The sequence below is a fragment of the Choloepus didactylus genome, chromosome 7 (assembly GCF_015220235.1).
Source record: "Choloepus didactylus isolate mChoDid1 chromosome 7, mChoDid1.pri, whole genome shotgun sequence".
NCBI lineage: Eukaryota > Metazoa > Chordata > Mammalia > Pilosa > Megalonychidae > Choloepus > Choloepus didactylus.
In genome coordinates this window covers 86,268,746-86,290,483 of record NC_051313.1, presented here as the reverse complement: position 1 = coordinate 86,290,483, position 21,738 = coordinate 86,268,746, and the positions used below count along the sequence as shown (strand labels likewise).

Below are 21,738 nucleotides of genomic sequence, written 5' to 3'. Positions count from 1 at the left end.
CATCAAAGATAATGGCATTTGGAGGACACAGTATATTCAAACTGGTACAACATCTAACATTTAGATCTTGGTTTCTAATATCATTCTCCAACAAAAGGAACCCAGGCTCCTTGGAGAAATGCCCTACTCTGGGACTAGCACAGGAAATACACTAAATATGCCCAGAGCATCTTGTAGTACCAGAAAGTAAGGAAGTGTTTTAAAAAAATACAGAAACAAACTAAAGCACTGTGTGTCAAAGGGACACAGGAGCCAAATGAAAGAACTCTTAATGGCAATGCTGGAACAATTTGAGCAACAAAATGAGGCAATGCTGGAACAATTTGAGCAACAAAATGAATGAAGTAGTATTGAATTGTAACCCAAAGTATAAAAATAATCCATGAGTCCCGTTTCAGTTTGCTAATGCCGCCATTATGCAAAATACCAGAAATGGATTGGCTTTTATAAAGGGGGATTATTTGGTTACAAAGTTACAGTCTTAAGCCCACAAAAGTGTCCAAGCTAAGGTGTCAACAATAGGGTACCTTCACAGAAGAATGGCCAGTGGCATCTGGAACACCTCTGTTGTCTGGGAAGGCACTTGACTGGTGTCTCCTTCCTCTGCTCCCAGGTTGTGTTTCAAAATGGCTTTGTCCCAGGACATTTATCTCTAGGCTTCTGGGGGCATTCTCTTAGTTTTTCCCAGGCAAACTCTGGAGTAGAAAAGGCTACAGTCAATGGCTGTTTTCAAAATGTCTCTCTTGGCTGCAGCAGCAAGCTCCTTCTGTCTGGGCTCTTATATAGGACCCCAATGATTAAATCAAGACCCATGGCAAGTGGGAGGGGCCACACCTCCATGAAAATAATCTAATCAAAGGTATTACCCACAGTTGAGTGTGTCACATAGCCATGGAAACAACCTAATCCAAAGATTCCAACCTAATTAACACTAATACGTCTGCCCCTATAAGACTGCATTAAAGAACATGGTGTTTTGGGGGACATAATACATCCAAACCAGCACAAGTCCACATTGATATAAATGACTAAATGAATAAATAAGTGGGAGAGAAGACACAAGTCTCTCATACAAAAGAATACCAAATAATTTGTCTATAATCTTCTCTCAAGGAGGGAGAGCATAATTTAGGCACACTGCGTACATGTATGCTGCCCATAGTGACTTCCTCCCAAAGAGCCTAAAGAGACATGGCAATCACCTGTAATGTCATCATCTGGATGGGTCATGGAACAGAAAAAAATGACATTAGGTAAAAACAATGAAATCTGAATAAAGTATGTGCTTTTAGTTAATAACAACGTACCATACTGATTCATTAATTGTAACAAATGTATGATACTAATGTAAGATGATAATGATGGAGAAACTTGGTATAGGGTATATGGGGACTCTGTACTATACAATATTCTAAAAGCTTAAAACTGTTCTAAAAAATAAAGTTTGTTTTACAAAGGCACTCTGTCTTGTGAAGCTGAGTTGAAATGGGGAGCAAAGTGGTTTGGTGTTAAGTGGAGATGATTGTGGCTTAGACCAGGGCAATGACAGTATGGATGACAAAAAAGGCATAAAAGTGAAAGACATATGAAAACAGAATCAGAAGAAAAAAGTACCTGGCAAAGTAGATAGAAGCAAGTAATGAATTGATAAATGAGCAAACACAGGTGAGATAGACATCAAATTCAAGGATGATTCCCTGGTGTTTGCCTTAGGCAACTGGATAGATTGTGGTGCAAAGTAAGGTATTGGTAATATAGGAGGAGGAGGTTTGAGATGAAGAAACCAGGTGATGTGTTATGCTTTAGATATATATTGACATTGATGTTCCTTGGAAACATCCAGTGCACTATCCATTATGTAGTATTATTTGTAGCTCTTGGCGACTTAAGAGTCATCAAAATTGGATGGTAGTGAAATCATGAGAAGAGAGGAAAGATCCTCCTGGGTAAGTGAAAGGAAGAAAAGAAGAGAATGAAAGATAAACAGTAGAAACACCAAAGCAATAAAGAATAAATGGCTGAGAGATTTATTGTTCAATTCCTTCTCAACAAGAAACTTTAAACCACACTTAACTGGAATAACTAGAGCAATGGTCTCTGGGTTTGGTCTTTGCTTCAACATCTACACCTTTTCTGTTCCAATTAAACTGATATGCTGTGATGCTTGTTTTCTTCTTGAGTTTCTTTATGGATAATTGACATTCATATATATTGGCATAGCTGTTTAGTACATTATCTTTGAATATTTTGTTGTTAAATATTTACTCACTGATCCCAGGAAAAGCTGGGTCATGGCAACGCTTCATCTTCCCAACATGAACACTTTCTTATGGTTGGTTTGTTTGCAGAGAACTGAGGATTATATTCATTTTATAAAGTGTTGGTTATGGGACATGCTTTCAAGACTTAGACTTCTGTAGGAGGCCTAACGAGAAAATGAATTCTATTGTTGGAAAATCCTTAAAAAACACCAATATTGAATAATTTTATGTTTAACAGCATATGGAACATTTATGCCATAAATGTATATGGGGAAAGAAAAGTACATGTCTTGGTGTAATTGATATTCTCAAGCTAAGGCTGACTGAGCATAGTAAGATATCGAGCCAATTCTTAACTAGGACACGTTACTTTTCAATTTATGTTTTTCTTTTTAAAATCAAATATTGCAAAGGAGATTTTTGTCCATGGGCTTTAAAAAAAAAAAAAATCTACTGCTTGATCTGTTACTGTGGCTGTTGCTAAAAAGGGTTATTTTGTGTAGAATAGAGCCCTACAGCCAAATAAGAAGCTTCTCCCTCTTGAGATGTTTTATTCTACAGGACAGCTGTTTTTGCTTCTAGCTATTCAATCACCAGTGTATACAGAACAAATAGCTCTCCCTAAGCATGCAAGCCCTTCAGCACTTAAATTTATAATGTATGTAACTACTGGATAAGTGAGAGATTTATTTATTTTTTTAATAGTGCAAGCCCCAGCAAAGATATCCATTTTAGATGAATCAACTCCACCTCAGCAGCAATGAATTGTGAGTTCAGGACCTTTGCCCATATTCTCACCATTCAGTTTCCCCACTAACTCTAATGAAGTGAAAACCTCAATCCAAATTTACATAGGAAAATAAACAACAAAATTTCAATCTACCCCAAAATCCACCATATGAGAGTATTCTATAATTCTTTGTCCAAATGAATTCTGCTAATTTCTTTTTCTTTTTTGTTAATTTTTTAAGTGAATTATTATAAGAAAATCAAGGCTATAGCACAGAAATCAGACCTAACCATGCTCTTCTATGGTTCCTTGAAAGGCCCTAATTATACTAGTTCAAATTATTGATTATTTGATTTATATTTCCCAATGAACTGAGTAAAAATAATTCATGAAATAAATATGAAACTAGCATTATACTATGTTATTAATGCTATCATAATTTCCACTTTTATTAAAATTCATGTTTTCTCAATTCGCGGTCTCTAGTTGTATTTTTTTTTCTTTTTTCATTCTTGTTTTTGTTATTGATGTTTCTATAAGCTCTTGTATAGCTAGAAACCATTATTATGCTGCAGGTTTCTGAATATTTTATTTATTAACAGATGATTTATTCTAGGCAGCAGTCAATAAACTTACCTAGTATTCTCTCTCACAGATAGATGAGGGATAGTTAAATAAATAGATAGACTAATCCTACCCTTCCTTCAAAATGTGATAAAAAGTTCTGGAAAAGAAAAATCATAGAAAAAAAATTTCTAACAATACAAGGTATTTATACTCTTTAGAGATTGCCAATTTTAGTTTGATATTTGCCTTGCCCACTTAGTAGGTAAAGATAAAATCTAAAATGGATTAACATATGCCAAAAGACAAAATGTTTTATTCTTTCTAAGATGACTCTGATGGAGATAGATATATACATAGAGAATACAAGTAAGGTAGTTATTTAACATGTTGGGACTTAAAATCTAAAAATCCTGAAGAATGCTTTAATTTAATCCTTAAATAGTAAGGAACTTGATGAAAAAATAAATGAATGTAAGTCTTGAAAGTTCACTCTTTTTTAATTAATCTCTCTCTCTTTCTAGCTCTGTTTATCAGCCGTATATACTACAAAGAGAATTTAGCAAAGAACAGGAGCAGTCACAGGACTATTCCATCATTTAAATGTAAGTTTTATATGATCTTTTGTTGTAGTTTCAAAGACATTCAAGGAAATTGTTCAAAGATATGAGAGGAACTAGTTCAAATGGATTTAAGTTTCCAAAGATAGTTGATTCACCTAAATGTTTTATCATATATCAGTTACTCATTTTACAAAATTTGGATATAGAAATGAAGGGAATCAGAACACTTTCTTAAGATGTCCTGAAGCCATTACAAACTCTTTAGCAATGATTAAATAACCAAACTAAGCCTGAGAAAGGAATGAGTTACTCAACCATGCTTAGAATCTAAGTCTGGGCAGCTTAAAGTTAATTTAATTAATCCCAAACATCGTTCAATTACAAATAACACAAAATTGCCTCTATAACAAAACTACCGTGTTTTGATGTCAATCTTTCATTTTCAACTTTTTTCTTTTCTCTTATCATGTCATTAATGACAAGTACCAAACCTGAAGAATATTGTTTTTAGACACTTGCTTCTTGCAAACTTATTCTTGGGCAGAATACCAAAGGGTATTAATTCTGCATAAACACTAGGAAACCATATACATATAAGTTAAATATTCTTTGGTTTATTTGTATGGTTCTTTATTTTTGTTATGGTCTAAACATTTGAAAATAACTTCAGTTATCATAATTAAGAAACCAGCCTAAGCTCAGTGCATGGAGACCCATAACAAAATACTTAAGGAGTTTCAGGGAGTACCAAGAGTTCACATTCCCGCCCTCTGAAATATCAATTGTGAGGCAATGGGAACATATCTAAGTTCTCATAAATAGAAAAGGGTTAATAATAGGATATGATAGTTTTCAGTTAAAAAAATGAGAAAAATATATAATTTTTTGAGTAACGTTTGGTATCCTGTATAAACATTCCCTATTGATATTAATTAGGAATATCTTTTAATGAAATTTATCGGGAGCCTGTCCTAAGTATTCAGGAATGAATAAGATAGACTAATGACAAAGTAGATAAGATGGGGAATGTTATAAAATAAACATTTAACAGAGGAACCAGAGAAGTGACAAGTACTATAAAGACTATACCTGTCTGCAATACATATTGAACTGGAAGCAATACAATTTATATGGGGTAGTCAAGAAAAATTTCTTAAAAATACATCACGTCATTATCATGCTCATCATCATAACACTAATATAATAACTATAATGATGAGTACAATAAATTAAAAATAATAAATGATAAGTATTAAATACTTTCAAGTACTTTTCAACTATTCTTAGGAATTTATCTTATTCCATTTGTTTCTATAGAAAGCCTTAAGAGGTTAATTTTTCAATGTTCACATTTCATTGAGAGGTTATGTAATTTGCCCAAGATCATAGAACTGTGAAGTGCCAGATTTGGATATTTGAACACAGACTATATACCAAAAACATATAAAAATAATAAATCAATATGAAATGCAAAAGAGCTCCAGACAGGAAGTTGTGATGTCGGACTTTCAAAAAATTCATTCCACAAGAATTTAGGGCAAACTAAAGACCTATCTCTGTGCTAGATACATTTCCATAACATTAGTGATTATGATGCATTACTTCCCCAATCTACCTGTATTGGTTTACTTTTATTTTTTCTGCCTTCTATTTTATCTCTACCAACTTCATAATCCCCATTAGACACACACACTAGTGAGTGACATGTTGGGGATTATATGTTTTAATTTCCTTAATGAAAACTTTATATTATCAAGTTAATAGATAGTAAAAACAAAGGCAGGTTAAAAATATCTATGTTTTCTTCTGACAAAGGCTTTTAAATGCCACCCTTAGAGAAAAGGAAGCTAGGTGCTAAGTGTGAGGAAGGGCTACTCCATTATCTAAGTCTTTTCCTAGAGCTAATGCCTCAATATAGCCAGAGAGAACTAGTCTTTGGGAACCAAAATCATGCATCAAATCCAACATAGAGCAGGAGAATGAGAAATAAATCAGTGTTTAGGAAAGTGAAGAGGTGAAGTTGAAAGGTTGGAGATTTTGTACTGGAAGGAGAAAATATTCCTATGAAATCTCTTTTACGTAGTACCTGATGCCTGAGATGAAGTAGGTCAATACTCAGAAAAACAATGCTAGTCTGAAAAAATAAAAATTATCCCTGAACCATGAATTGTGATTTTATGGTAAACTAAACATTTGCAGTGTATTTTAATATAAGAGCTTAAGAGTTTTTAAAGAAAATGCTTTTACTCATCTTTGATGTTAGTAAATTTCCAAACAATTCTGGTATCAGAAAGCTTTTGTTTTTCCCACTAGCATTAGTATCTCTGGTCTCTCCAGAGTTCATCTATCATTAATGTTCTGCTTGGTAAAAACAAAATTTCATCATAGCTTTCTATCTTAATTTGATAACAGGAAAAATAAAGATTGCTGCCATCTTGGATACATATTTGAAATTTTTGTTACCTAATAGCAAAAATAGCAAGAGCTAATATCACACTATATCTAAATGTAGTTCAGATGCAATACTCAATCTCTTTGTTATCTACTGTGCCAGTTTGTATGTATCATGTCCCCCAGAAAAAGTCATATTCTTTGATGCAATCTTGTAAGGCAGATGTATTAGTGCTGACTAAGTTGGAACCTTTGGACTGGGTTGTTTCCATGGAGATGTGACCCACCCAACCATAGGTGATAACTCTGATTAGATAATTTCCATGGTGGCATGGCCCCACCCATTCAGCATGGGCCTTGATTAGTTCACTGGAGCACTGTAAAAGCTCAGGCAAAAGGAGCTCATAGCTAGCTGCAGCTGAGAGACGCATTTTGAAGACAGCCATTGGAAGCTGACATTTTGGAGAATGCCATTTTGAAACACAACCTGGGAGCAAGCAGATGCCAGCCATGTGCCTTCTGAGCAAACAGAGGTTTTCCAGATGCCAATAGCCTTTCTCCAGTGGAGGTACCCGATTATTGATGTCTTACCTCAGACCATTATGGCTTTAAGACTGTAACTTTGTAATCAGATTATGCCAGTTTGAATGCATTATGTCCTCCAAAATGCCATTATCTTTGATGTAATCTTGTGTGGGCAGACTATCAGTGTTGATTAGATTGTAATTCTTTTGAGTGTTTCCATGGAGATGTGCCCCACCCAACCGTAGGTGACAGCTCTGATTAGATAATTTGCATGGAGGTGTGGCCCCACCCATTCAGCATGGGCCTCCATTACTTCACTGGAGTGCTATATAAGCTCGGACAGAAGGATCGAGCTTGCTACAGCCAAGAGGGACACTTTGAAGAACACATAGGAGCTGAGAGAGGAGCTTCAGCTTACGAACACATTTTGGAGACAACTTTTGAAAGCAGACTTTTGCTCCAGAAAAGCTAAGAGAGGACAAATGCGCCAAGAGCAACTGAGAGTGACATTTTGGAGAGAAGCTGAAGCCTAGAAAGGAACATCCTGGGAGAAAGCCATTTTGAAACCAGAACTCCAGAACAGACACCAGCCACGTGCTTTCCCAGCTAACACAGGTTTTCCGGACACCATTGGCCATCCTCCTGTGAAGGTACCTGATTGTTGTGTTACCTTGGACACTTTCTGGCCTTAAGACTGTAACTGTGTAACCAAATAAACCCCCTTTTATAAAAGCCAATCCATTTCTGGTGTTTTGCACTCTGGCAGCATTAGCATACTAGAACACAAATAAACCCCCTTTATAAAAGCCAATCCATTTCTGATGTTTTGCAAAATGGCAGCATTTGCAAACTGGAACATCCGCTAACCATTTCCTTTAAACAAAGGGGATAGTAGTTCCTAATTCAAATAAAAACTTTAAAACTATCTATTTCCATTATCCTCATCCTTATCATCCTCCCATATTCAGATGGGAACACTCACATATTGACTTCTGTTTGAATTGTAGAGTGTTTGGGGGGTAGTAATTTTTTTCAAGGAATAATTAATGTTCTTTGCTTATTCACCCACACCATCATCTCTTGCCTCCTTCATGGCCATAAAAGGAGTTTATGCTCTCCCTCTGGCATATGAAACAAATAAAACAATTGAACCCGTAACAATTGCCCCTAATTTATAGGCTCATCAGCCCAGTGCTCTAAGAAAATAAAGGAAGCTCCTTACTTAGTATGCCTATTTTACACTAGGGCTAAATACTTGAAAGTCTTTGGTAAATTTAATGTATGCATTCAGAATCACCTGAACTTTAAAAAAAGTATCTATTTATTATATCAAAAGTAGATTAATGGAATGATTACTACCTCTGATGAACTTCTATTGGAGCCCATATAGCACAGCAGAAAAAGTGTAGGATTTAGAGAATCTAAGCTTTGCTTCTTGCTCTGTTATTTTGGAGATGTATGTGATTGGGAAAGCCACTATGTATTTATTTGGAAAATGTATAAGTAGCCATTGCCTGATATGTAATGATCAGTGCTGGGATACAAAGATAAGCAATGGAGTCTCGCCCCTAAGCCCTGGATTCTCACAGCACCCCCAGGGAGAGGGTTAGGTAAACAACATATCACGACACAATGCAGAGAGTGTGCAGTATAAATACAAAAACCTTCTAAAGCAGAGTCTGTGCCTATTATATTAAACACTCTCTTCAACACCATGGCTAGCATATATAGAGTATTTGATATGGAATTTTGAAGGAATGAATGAAAAAGTAAACCAATCACTACCTCAGAATGAATGAATGAGTGATTCTGTTTGCAAGCTATCTGATGATAGATTAGCTTACAGATGGATAAGATTTTCCCAGGAAAAGAAGACATTCTAAAGAGAAGAAACAATATGGGCAGATTCAAAGAAGCCTGAAGTATGAGTATGAGTGTAATATCAGGCAAATAATAAACTTGTATTACAAACTCTTGTCTTAAAATTATTGTTACAAGACCACATAGTCCTTGGCAAAGAATGGTGCAAATGAAGTCATTGTATCAGAAAGGAGTTTTCTGGCCATTCTATCTGTAATAGCAATCTTGTGTCACTCCCTTGTCCCTTACTCTTTTATTTTTCTATGTAATATTGATCACCCACTACTTGAATTATATCTGATATTTGATTCATTTCTGCTTTGCACCAGAATCGGAAACATAAGTTCCATGAGCACAAGCACCTGGGTTCCCATATTCATTGCTATACCCTTCAGTACTTAAAAAGGTGACTCAAATATAGTAGGACCCAAATATTGATGGAATGTTTATCACTCAGCTCATCATAAATTAAAATCATGCCTTAAATAACCAAATACACATTTTAAGGGATATTTAAATTTTTATGTCTGGTTTTAATTTTATTTTAGTTGTGTATATGCCTGTGTCTGTCTGTGTGTCTGTGTTTATATGTGTATATTTATAGATATCACCACGAAATCAGTTTTGAGTTAAGTATATTTTAACTTTTCCATAAATTAGGTGAGATAAAGGTAAGTTTGTATGTATAAGATTGAATGATTGAATTTTAGATGATGAGATGATGAGATTCCATCTTTTGATAACCTTCATCCAATTAGACAGATGAAATTGGCTAAAGTAAGGAAGATTACATCTTGACTTATTTATGGTAATAAGGGGATAAAAGGAAAAATGTTCCAAAGAGTTCTTGAGATACTATGCATCCCATTGAATTATAGGTTAAAGAGTTCAAAGAATGTTTTAGTATTAAATAGTAGAAATTAAGATCTAAATTATTTGAATCTCTGTCTCCTCTCTTATTGCCAATAGTCATTTTGGTATTTTATAAAATTACCCAGCTCTAAATCACTCTTATTCCCTTTCCAGATGACTCAGGATTATTAGGAAACGCTGTCTTAAAAAACACAATAGACTTTAAACTCTTGTTGAAATAAACTGGGTAATGTTCTTTTTTTTTTCCTGTCTCCCACGTACTACACTACAGTTGAACTGACTGCTATAAGTTTCAAATGCTAACTCTACACATCTGATGAATCTAGGGATTTAAACAGTTATTATAGAAAACTGACATGCTCTTATAAAAAAGAATTCATGGTCTCTTACGCTCTATTTACTCAAAGGATAAGTTTTACAACCGTGTTATCTCCACCAACTGAAGTTGATTTAAGAGACAAAAAGTCTTTTTCCTTTTTTTTAAGGCATGGCTTCCATAATAATTGATGCAAGAGAGACCCCTAGCAGCATCTGCACATGCTGAACGCTTAAATCAAGGATACTGGCTTCATTCCAAACAGGTGTATCTAGGTTGATAAATCCTTTTTGCCACCAAGAAAAAGAAGTTTTACAGAAGGGGCCCTCACTCTGGTTTTTTCAGATATTCATGAAATGATGTAATGTTTGCAAAACTATAGGAGAGGTACAGCCTGTGCAGCCCCGCCAAATTGAATGGATGGCGTTATTTGTGGCAATAAAGCACAATATGGATGTTAATCTGGATGAAATAACACTTGACTGGGAGTCACAATCCTGAAAACCAAAATCCCCAACCACTTGCATACTTCTGCCACAGATGTACAAGGGACATGCAGAAAGGGTGTATGAGACAAAAATCTCCCTATTTTTAGAATAAGACAAACCCAGAGCAGCTCTGAATACAATAGGCAGAAATTGGCATGCCTTAAACTTGGGATGTAAATAAACTGGGTGCTCTGAGGGGCCTGGAACTCTACTCCAGATTGACACACCAGAAGTAAGAAAGGTAATTCAAAGATAAAAGACATGAGGAAAGAACATGTCAAATCTGTACCCAGGATGGGTACTTCCTCCAGGATGGGCTCTCTTCTCAAACAGTAAACATCAGCCTAGGAACTTCTTCCCTATTGGCCAAATGGAAGATACCTGAGATATTCCAAAGACAGGGGGAATGTTTGATTTCCACTGTAACTGTGGCCCAATAATTACCATTCATGCTTGAGCTGATCTACCTTTGGAAAGAACCAAGGAGGGAAGAAAGAAGCAGCTTTCACCTCTCTAGAAGCAAAAGTTTTCCCACTTTTATTTAACATACAGGGCTTAAAAATCAGCCTATTTCCACCAGGAATATAGCTGTGAAGGAAGGAGTTCAACAGAGTCTTGTTTCGGAAACGTCTTGTCCAAACTTCCCTGACGTGCTTTTTTCTCTCTTTCTTCTCCTTGATCTAATATGTATATTCACTTAAAACAATGGCATGTATATTTTAACCCCAGAGACCTCTAAAATGGAACATAAGAGGATAATAATTCAGTTTACTCCAAGACCACACAGGCTATAGAATGAAAACTGAATCTTCTTCTTGATCCTATCGTTTTTGTTTTTTTGTTTTTTTTGTTTTTGTTTTTTTTGTTTTTGTTTTTTTTTTGTTTTGTTTTGTTTTTGCCAAACCATCTGTCTACTCAAGTTCACTGTGTAGGGTAATACACAGCAAACCATATAACAGCATGAGGCCAGCAGTATAAAGTGCTTCAAATTTTTCCGTAGCCCAAAAACTGTAACAGTGGGAATCCCTCACGTCTTCAAGTGAACCTTTTGATTCCACAGTGAAATTAATTGTTCACTGTCTATATAAAATCATTTTCACCCATTCAATTTTCTTCTTATTCTGCTCAGCGCAAAACAGAGGGGTTTTCACTCGTGTGCCTGTTTGTAGTCTACTTCTTTCTTTTAGCAGCTTTCACCATCTTCTCTAGAGCTTAGCCCCTTCCTAGAACTTAGAAAAAAGAGGATATGGGTGTAGTAGAGAAATCTGTAATGCAAATATTTTCCATCACTGGAAAGTGTCTTATGCTTCTTTTGCTACCAGGAGAGATCGTATATAGCAACTGGAATGCTAATTTGTATAGGTGAGCCTAGATTGCCTTTTTGATGACTGAAGAGACACAAATAATGTAATGCATTGACACAACACAGAGATACAAATATGTAGGGTGGGGTTGGAGCTCCCTAGTCTTGTGCACTGTGTATAACCTTGTGCTTGGGACACCAGTGTCTATAAATACCTGTACTATATATGTGGCATAAGATTATATCCATAAGCCAATTAAAATACCAGTTTACTGAAGGATGGCCCCTACTCAACATCTTGGTCTTTGGGAAGGTATGATACATGGGAAATGTCATTAGTAATGGGAATAACACTGTAATTTTAACTCTATGGCATGTCCAGTATGGAAAGCAAGGACCCAGGGAGCCATGTGGAGCCAGCTCTCTACCTCCTTTGTTTGGCCTCCTGGTTGCTTATATCCTTAAAATTATTAGGAAAGCTTAACACCAGCTAAATTCTCTTGTGTGGTTAGACTGGATTTTGGGGGGTTCTGGGAACATTGATTTGCTTAAAATTTCTAATTTAAGAAGAAATTGGTATTTGGATTATGAGTAATGGTTACTGTATAAGAATTTTGAAATTTGGTTCATTTTTCTATTTTTTTTTTCCTTTAAAGGTTACTCCTGCTGTATATAATGCATTTACCATTGGTCATGTGTGTCTGTTCAGCATTTGAAATGTGGTTAGAACAAATATACTTTAAGTGGAAAATACAAGTTTGATTGCAGAATTTTAGTACAAAAATATATAACATGAATTAATGATTTTAATGATTACATGTTGAAATGATATTTTTTAATACATTTGATTGAATAAATTATACCATTAAAATTAATTTCACCTTTTTCTTTTTACTTTTTTAAGGTGACTCTGGTATTATGATTACAAATGTGACTTGTATTTGTGGCTCATATTAGATTTATATTGGACAGTTGACTAGATTTTAAGTGAAGTGCTAATCACATCAGATGTATATAATTTTTTGCTCCATTTCCTTTGGCCTAGCACTTGCTTTTAATCTACCTAGCCAGTAAACCCCAGTTGATATCAATTTGCTTCAACAGTATTTCAGTCATGTGACTTATCAATGGTAATTCACCTCCAATCTTTCACTACTTTATATTAAATAATAGGAAACACCCGGTACCTTAGTCTCACCATATTTTTCCATCATCTCATTCTTCTTAATAAAAGATTTTTATTTGTGGGGCTAAAAAACAATCCTGATCATAGCAGGATCTGAGAGGAAAGAAATATGTTGGATTGTCAAATTAGATTACCAAACTGAGACCTTACCCAGGATCAAGCCTAATTCAAGAATCACAGGTGAAACAAGGAAAGGTCTGAGACTTCATATGTGGCACCACACATCCTTCTTTCCCACAGGACACATGTCCTCTGACCCAGATTATAAAATGAGGTCTCTACTGAGATGTGTTAGTCATATCATATGGTGTGAGGTATTTAATTTTTGCAACATTGTCATTTTATACCCAAAGATTATATAGCGCCTGTACATTCTCCAAAGAGCTATACTTTATAAACCTATAGATTCTAACTGTATTAACCATGTGTGATCCTAAACCAGAGACTTACTATTTAGAGCATTCCATAAATAAGGACTGTCTTCCTCACAAATATCATTAGTTCAGTTACCCAGAGGTAGACATATTATGGTTACAAAAAGATTAGACTGTGTTCTTTTATCTGCAGTGAATTTCCTGGTAATCAGGGAAGAAAGGATGATAGACCAACTGTTTTAACTCCTTCCTCGCTACTATAATTGGCCATACATGACTCACATAAACTAATATTTGTGAATTCTGTTACATGTTTGAGGGTTTCTAGCCAGTGTTTTCCAGCATGTGTAAACTCATGTTTATTTTAAAGTCAGCTTCTGTTAGGGTGTAACTAGACTCGCAGAATCCAAGGTTACAGAAATCCACTACTTAGTCATACCAACTGCTGTAAAATTGCACTCTGAGACAGGACTGCACAGTTACAGAGTTTTGAAGTTTATCTGCTAAGCATAGTTTCAGCATTTTCCTCCTTCATACTTTCCATATTTCATGTTCATACATACACAGACACAAACACACATACATGGTAGAAACTTTAACATATGTATATGTAAGACAAGTATATAACTATATAACTATGTAACTATATAACTATATAACTATGCGTATGTGTGTGTGTATATATATAATTTCCTTTTTCATTCTTGACCATCATTCCTGAGTTTTGCCTCAGGACAATCTCAACTTTTGCAGGTTGCTCACATTTATAAGTCAAGTCTCCACGCAAACTTCGTATTTCTCACACTCTCAATTACCTTCTAATTTCTCAGCGTTTCACTATTCTGGCAGTGTCCCGAAACTGACTTTCTCAGCCCTGTGATACAATTTATTTTCCAGAATTTCCCTTTCTTTATGCCTTTAAATCCTACCTCCATGGAGATTTCCCCTGTATACACAAAGTTGACTAAGTTTCCTAATCTGCCCTAAAGTTTTGAAAGAAGTTGCTAGTCTTGCTGACGCTTCTAAGCCAGTTCTCTCCAATTCCCAAAACATCCCTACCCAAGTGATGCTCCTCAAAATCACACCTCTCCTTCTTTGAGTGGCAAACACTAGTCTAGTGACCACAGAGACTTCTACCTTCTCATTTTTCAGCTTTCAATATGCCAATGTCACAATGAACCCAACTCATTTTTCTTTCTTTACCTCTGCAGTAAGATTCCTTTCTATCTGCTTCCACCATACCCATGCCCATTGCAGACTGGCCCAGAAGAGACTGGTACTTTTCCTTTAATTTGTTTTTAATTATAGAAACATTATCATGATTCCAAAGACTCAATAGGACAAGCTCAAAGAGAAGATAACACTGTAATAGTGTGGAACTGTCACTGAACAGCTGGGACAAGCCAGTGGAGAGATATCACCCATGTGGCACTATTCCGGTTAGAATCCATTACGTACCCCAAAAAAGACTGCTCTGTTAATTCAGTCTCCTGGAAGCAGACCTATTATGGGGGGGGATTTTTTGATTAGGTTGTTTCCATGGAGATGTGACCCCACCCATTCAAGGTGGGCCTTAATTAGTTTACTGGCATCCTCTGTGAGAGGGTAAAAGGCAGAGACATCTTGAAGTGAGCTCAGAGACACTTACAGAGATATTGCCCACAGCCAACACAGGCCCAGATGTTTGGAGATGCTAAGCTAAGAGATGAAGCCCCAAGTTTGCCTCAGAGAAGCTAAGTGAGAGTCCACAGACATTTAAGGAGAAAGCCACTGGAATCAGAAGCTGAAAGCAATGTAACCCAGGAGCAAAGGACCAAGGTATCCTCCCATTGATGCCTTAGTTTGGACACATTTATGGCCTTAGAACTGTATATTTGTAGCCTAATAGACCCCCTTTATAAAAGCCAAATCATTTCTGGTATTTTGCATTCTAGCAGACTTAGCAAAATGGAACCAGCTAAGCCTCTGATATCTCTAAGAAAACACCATAAGAGAAAAAAAAACAAAATCATTGAATCATCTGCACACCCAAATGGTCCCAATACTGGAGGCACCATTTTCTGTCATGTGGAAATTGTACTTTCCCCCACATCTCTTCTCCTCTAAGTCAGATCTTAGCAGAGACTAAATCCATTTCTAGCAAGTTGGGAGAAAAGGAGAAATGACTGAGTGGGGAAAGAGAGTAGAAGGACAATGCTGCCTTCTTCCAAAGCAAAGGAGTGGTGGGTGGGAGATAAATGATGTTATATCACGTTCAGAATTCTGATGATTACTTGGGGTGGATAGTCTAATCTCTGAATTAGTAACCTAAAAGTTCCTTTATAGTAAGAAAATGAATAGAGAAGCTCTGTCACTTTTCTAAGGTTGAATCTAAGGGTAACTGGTCTGGTTTGAACATATTATGTCCCCCAGAAAAAGCCATGTTCTTTAATGCAGTCTTGTGGGAGCAGATTTATTAGTCTGTTGATTAGGGTGAAAACTTTCAATTAAATTACTTCCATGGTGATGTGGACCCTGCCCATTCAGGATGGGTCTTAATTAAATCACTGGAGTCCTATGAGAAAGCTCACAGACAGAAGGAGCTTAGAGCATCTGAGACAGACATTTGGAGAGACCCAGATGCTTGTTGATGATTGGTGATGCTCTGAGATGCTTGGAGATGTTTGGAGATACTAGCCCAGAGTTTGCTCCAGAGAAGCTGAGAAGACAAAATGCCCTGAGAGCAGCTGAGAGAGACTCTTGGAGAGATGCTTGCTGATGCTTTGAGATGCCTGGAGACATTTGGAGATGTTACCCCAGAGTTTGCTCCAGAGAAGCCAAGATAGGACCCCGATACTTAGATGCATAGTAGCTAAAGAAGCTAAGATAGACAAGCCCAGAAACTTTTTGGAGAAAGCTAATTTGAAGTGCAATCCAGGAGCAAAGGACCAGCAGATGCCAGCAATATGCCTTCCCAGCTGACAAAGGTGTTCCAGATGCCATTGGCCATTCTTCAGTGAAGTTATCCTCTTCTTGATACCTTAGTTTTGGACACTTTTATAGCCTTGGAACTGTAAATTTGTGACCTAATAACTCCTCTTTAAAAAAGCCGATCCATTTGTGGTATTTTGCATAATGGCAGCATTAGTAAACTGGAACAACAAGATAAGACACTCCCTACTAAATGAATTTTAAAGGAAATGGGCAATGAAAGACAACACTGAATTTTATTCAGATCACATCTCTTAAGTGGGGAAGGGGGAGTTAAACAAGCTTGTTTCAATGTGAAGGGGATATATGTAGTTTAACTTTTCCTGAAAGAGACCTTATTAATGTATATAAACAAAAACACCAAATGCATACACACACACACACAAACACATACATATACACACACTATTTAAAATATTGCCCTAGGAATAAAAACAATCTTTATAAAGCACCATAGGTGTATGTACTTAAAGATCATTCCCCAATTCCTGCCTATTGAGAACACATTACATATAACTGGATGAGAGTTGAAATATTTGCTGTGGTAGTTTGGTGCTGTTATTTACCCAGAAAAGGTCATGTTCTTTAAATCCATTCTTATGGGTGCAAACCTATTGTAGGTGGGACCTTTTGATTAGGTTGTCTCAACTGATATGTGACCTAGCCTATTCAAGGTGGATCTTAATCTTTTACTGGAGTCCTTTGTGAGAGGATAAAAGGCAGAGACATTTGGAGAGAGAGCAGAGAGAGAGAAACACCCAGAGAAGAAAGAAGGACTGACAGAGGCTGAGAGAGAAAGCCATTGAGCCCAGAACCAGGAGAGAAAGACTAGCAGATGTCACCACATGCTTGCCCATGTGAGGGAGGAACCCCAGATGTCAGCAGCCTTTCTTCAGAGAAGGTATACTCTTGTTTATATGCTTTAATTTGGACATTTCCATGGCCTAAGAATTGTAAATTGTAACTTATTGAAAATTGTAAAAGCTAATTCATTTCTGGTGCATTGCATTTCAGCAGCTTTAGCAAACCAAAAAATTCACCATATTTTTTTGTTGTTGTTGTTGAGTGGTAAGTAATCAATTTCATAGAAGGAGGAAGTGAAGCATAATGTAATTATCTATCATCCTTCATAAATAATAGTCATAAACTCAAGAAACCAAATTTCAGGTCATAATCCTAATGAATAGACAGAAATATATCAGCTTGATTCAGGAACTTCTCTGGGCATCCAATATTTGGTCATATGCTAATTTCACTCTCAGAATTGTTCCCAGAAGCTACAAAGAAGCTGGACTGGGAAATACTTGTGTGTGCTCCCATAAGCCTGACATAACTGTGTTTTTCTAGACATCTGAAACAGTAAATCAGACCCAGGAGGAATTTGTACAACTCTCAGTAAATGGTAATATAGAGATCAACAAGACAGGTAGCTAATCTCAAGAACCTCTTTTCTGCCTTCACTCCATTCATTTTACAAAAGTCCACAGAAGTGTTAAAAGGTATATTATGCATGATTCCTGTTCCAGTTTGCTAATGCTGCCATTTTGCAAAACACCAGAAATGGATTGGCTTTTATAAAGGGGGTTTATTTGGTTACAGAGTTACAGTCTTAAAGCCATAAAATGTCTGAGGTAAGACATCAACAATCGGGTACCTTCACTGGAGAAAGGCTACTGGCATCCGGAAAACCTCTGTTAGCTCAGAAGGCACGTGGCTGGCATCTGCTTGCTCCCAGGTTGTGCTTCAAAATGGCGTTCTCCAAAATGTCAGTGTCAGCTTCCAACTGCCATCTTCAAAATGTGTCTCTCAGCTGCAGCTAGCATTGACCTCCTTCTGTCTGAGCTTTTATAGGGCTCCAGTGAACTAATCAAGGCTCATGCTGAATGGGCAGGGCCATGTCTCCATGGAAATTATCTAATCAGAGTTACTGCCTACAGTTGGGTGGGTCACATCTCCATGGAAACAACCTAATCCAAAGGTTCCAACTTAATCAATATTAATATGTCTTCCCCCACAAGATTGCATTAAAGAATATGGCTTTTTCTAGGGGACATAATATATACAAACCAGCACAATCCCCAAATGCATTGTTTTACTAACAGACTCTTTATATAGAGTCTCAAACTAGATGCTTTACAAAATGCATTAATGTTTGATTATCCCAGTAATTCTTTCCCTGGGGCATTACTTATTTTCCCATTTTGTTTAGAAGGAAGTAAGCATAGAAGCTTTGATAGCTTGTGCCCAAGTATTTTTCTTCATACAAAAAAAAATCTACTCAGAACCCAATAGGAACAACAAGGAAGATATAATAGTATAAAATTCACTTTCCCTGTCATTAAGTAACCACAAATACATACCCAAATACCTGCTATAAAAAACCTAATATTATATGCCATTAGGGGAGCCCAACAAAACCATCTGAAACTCAGAGATGACGTAGGAGCCTAGGAAAGACTTCTCAGGAACATAACTTTAGAATTAGGCTTTAAAGGTTTTACAGAATTCTACAGAGAAATGGAGAATGAGGGAAGGAAGGACACTCCAGACAGACACTATCCACTATCAAAAGCCTAAAGATGCTCCTGTGTACCAAGAACAGATATGTTGATGCAGTAGAAGCCTAGATCTCCTGGTTTGGCTCCTTTTCCTTCTTTCAACTCCAAACTGTTTCTGAGCTTGAGGAGGTTTCTCCAGGCTGGGAGCCATCAATGGTTAGAAATGAATTAAGCTCAGTCCCTTGGGGTTCAATTAGGCGCCTCCAGGGTGTCCTTGGAAGAGTCTTGGAACAAGTCTCAACACTGAGATTTGCAATCTGGAGGCACTTCCCTGGGCCTGGAGGATTACACTCCAGAATCCATCTGTCAATCAATTCCCATCTCCCAGCAGCTGGCTGTAAGCAAAGAAAGTAATTGGATACCCAAAGGGGGCTACATTCTGAGACTTCATTGTCAATAAACATTTAATTTTTTGATGAGGTGTAAAGGCCATCAGACCACAGGGAAAATCAGAACTGAGTCCCTGAGCAGTATGATACACTCTTGCATCCATGTGTGTATGTAAGGATAGTTGATACTCACATCTCCAATTCTTCTGTTTTTTTGCTAATTTCCCTTCTCTCCCCATTCCTCCTAAACCCTCAAAGCACATATACATGTTACAGAATCATCACTGCATTTATTTATTACTACTTATAAGAAAAACAGATTTAGAAATTTTGCTCTCTTGAATTAATGTTTCAGTTGACATTTTTTCCTACTTGTGTAAGTCCTTTCCTACTGTTTCTAAACCTTTTTTTTTTCCTTTTCACTATTTTCATCCTAAACAAAACAAATGTAAAACTGCATGTACCCTTTTTAAAATTCATTTCAATACACAAAAGTCACCTTGGCTCTGTTCGCTACAAGAAATAGAATATTTTTTAGAGAAAATAGTAATGGTTGAAATAGGTCAGGATCATTTTATTTCTAAAAATAATATAAAATGCACTATTAGAATTAAAGTTGAGCAATTTACTGTTCTGGCTTTATCTTTGCCATTGAAAAAATATACTTTACTTTTTGCACATTGAACTAGTTCATAATTGTTCTTTCTTTTGTCCTTCCTCCCTCTCTTCCTTCCTTCCTTCTTATAAACAATCTTAATTTTTACTATATATTTATTTGCTCACATGGATATGATTTGAGGATTGCTTAAGATCTTCTCTAAAAATATATCCTCTATCCTGGTACCATGAAATTTAAATTGAAAAGCAAAAATAAATTTTATATTGGAATTTCAAGTGAAAACCAAAAATAAAATTTAGATTGGAATATTCATGTGATCGGAACAGTTTAATTTTCATATTATATATTCTCTTTGTAATGCCAATTTCTTTATTTTAATTTTGAAATCACATGAGTCTTTAGCCATAGGGAAAATTTTCTGTAATAACGTAAGGAACACCTTTGCCACATACTTCAGTTTCCTTCTAAGAGCCTAAGAATTAAATTAAATAATTTGAATCAGATTTACCTAAGAAAAATTTAATTTTTTCTATGGTTTAATTTTATATAGTATATCATATCAAGTAAGAATTTCATGCAGTTACTGTTAAGAGACACTCAGAATCACTGATTTCAAATATGTTAGACTAGGGTTTGGTTATTTCTCATTAAAAAAAAAAAGTAGAATCCAAGAGCTAAGATGCAAGTACTTTGAACTCTGCCATCCTTATGTGCAGACCCTCATCCTCTTTGTCTCCATAACGCTGCCAAAGATTTGGCAAAATATCTTTGATTCAAGCTAAATAAAAGAAAAGAGAAAAGGTTAAAAAAAAAAAAGTGTGTGCAATATTAATAATTCCCCTTTAAAGAACCATTCCAGAAGTCCATGTAACTTCTACTGCTTACATCTCATTGTTTGAATCGTTTCACTTGACCTGCACTACCTACATGGAAAGCTGGGAAATATATCTCTTTAAGCCAGGAACATTACCATCATTAATGGAATCATGTTTTACTAGTTAGCAAGAAGAGGTGAATGTATTTTGGACAGGTAATTAACCCATATCATTCCCACATATACTATATTAAACCCTAAATTGATAATTCAAGGTTGAGTCATAAAAATGTGGGATAAAATGTTGGCTTGAGTTTCTTCTCCAAAACGACACTCAATAAGAAAAAATAAGTACTTATATAATATCCTATGAGCTAAATTGTAAGAAGAAAATGGTTTATAACTTGCATTTTGGGTCAGACACACCTGGATTTTATTACTGGCATTACCAGTAATTAACTGTGTAATTGTGATAAGTTATTTAATTTGTCATCTTAGCTTCTTCATCTATATGTTGTAACAGTTTGGCTGCCACATAAACTTGCTATAAACATTATGCTAGGTAAACTGTGGAAAATGCACAGCACCTGACATATTAGAAAGCACTAACTACAGCTTAGGTATTATATAATATGATTGAGAACTTTTGCTAATTATAATTGAGTTGTATAAAAATATAGGAGTACACCCTCCTTGAAAAGATAAGCCCCTGCTTCAGGAAGATAACAGGAGTGTTCTCATATATTTGCCATCTATAATACCACAATAGATAACCTATTGAAACAGCAATCAGGGGGTATTTTACCAAGTAATCAAAAATGACATGTGTGATGAATAAACATATATATTTAACATAACATGTATATTTATATAATATATAGCATATAGTCATATACAAATGAATATATATATATACACACAAATTTTGTATTTTAGTTGCTTTGAACATTGGTGATGATATCTGTAAACTAAATAAAGTCTTGATTGGTACAATATCTTCTGATCCACTGTAAA

General features: G+C 35.9%; 1 long non-coding RNA gene across 3 annotated transcripts in view; it reads left to right on the top strand.

The window, feature by feature from the left end:
• Window positions 1–21,738, top strand: part of LOC119539289 — a 134,026-nt gene that overhangs the window by 92,086 nt on the left and 20,202 nt on the right. For 2 of the 3 annotated variants that reach the window (XR_005217829.1, XR_005217827.1), the window contains exon 4: window positions 4,080–4,160. This is a non-coding gene — a long non-coding RNA (uncharacterized LOC119539289). Of the gene's footprint in view, window positions 1–2,966; window positions 3,029–4,079; window positions 4,161–21,738 lie in introns of all 3 variants that reach the window. The other variant, XR_005217828.1, reaches the window with a different exon arrangement.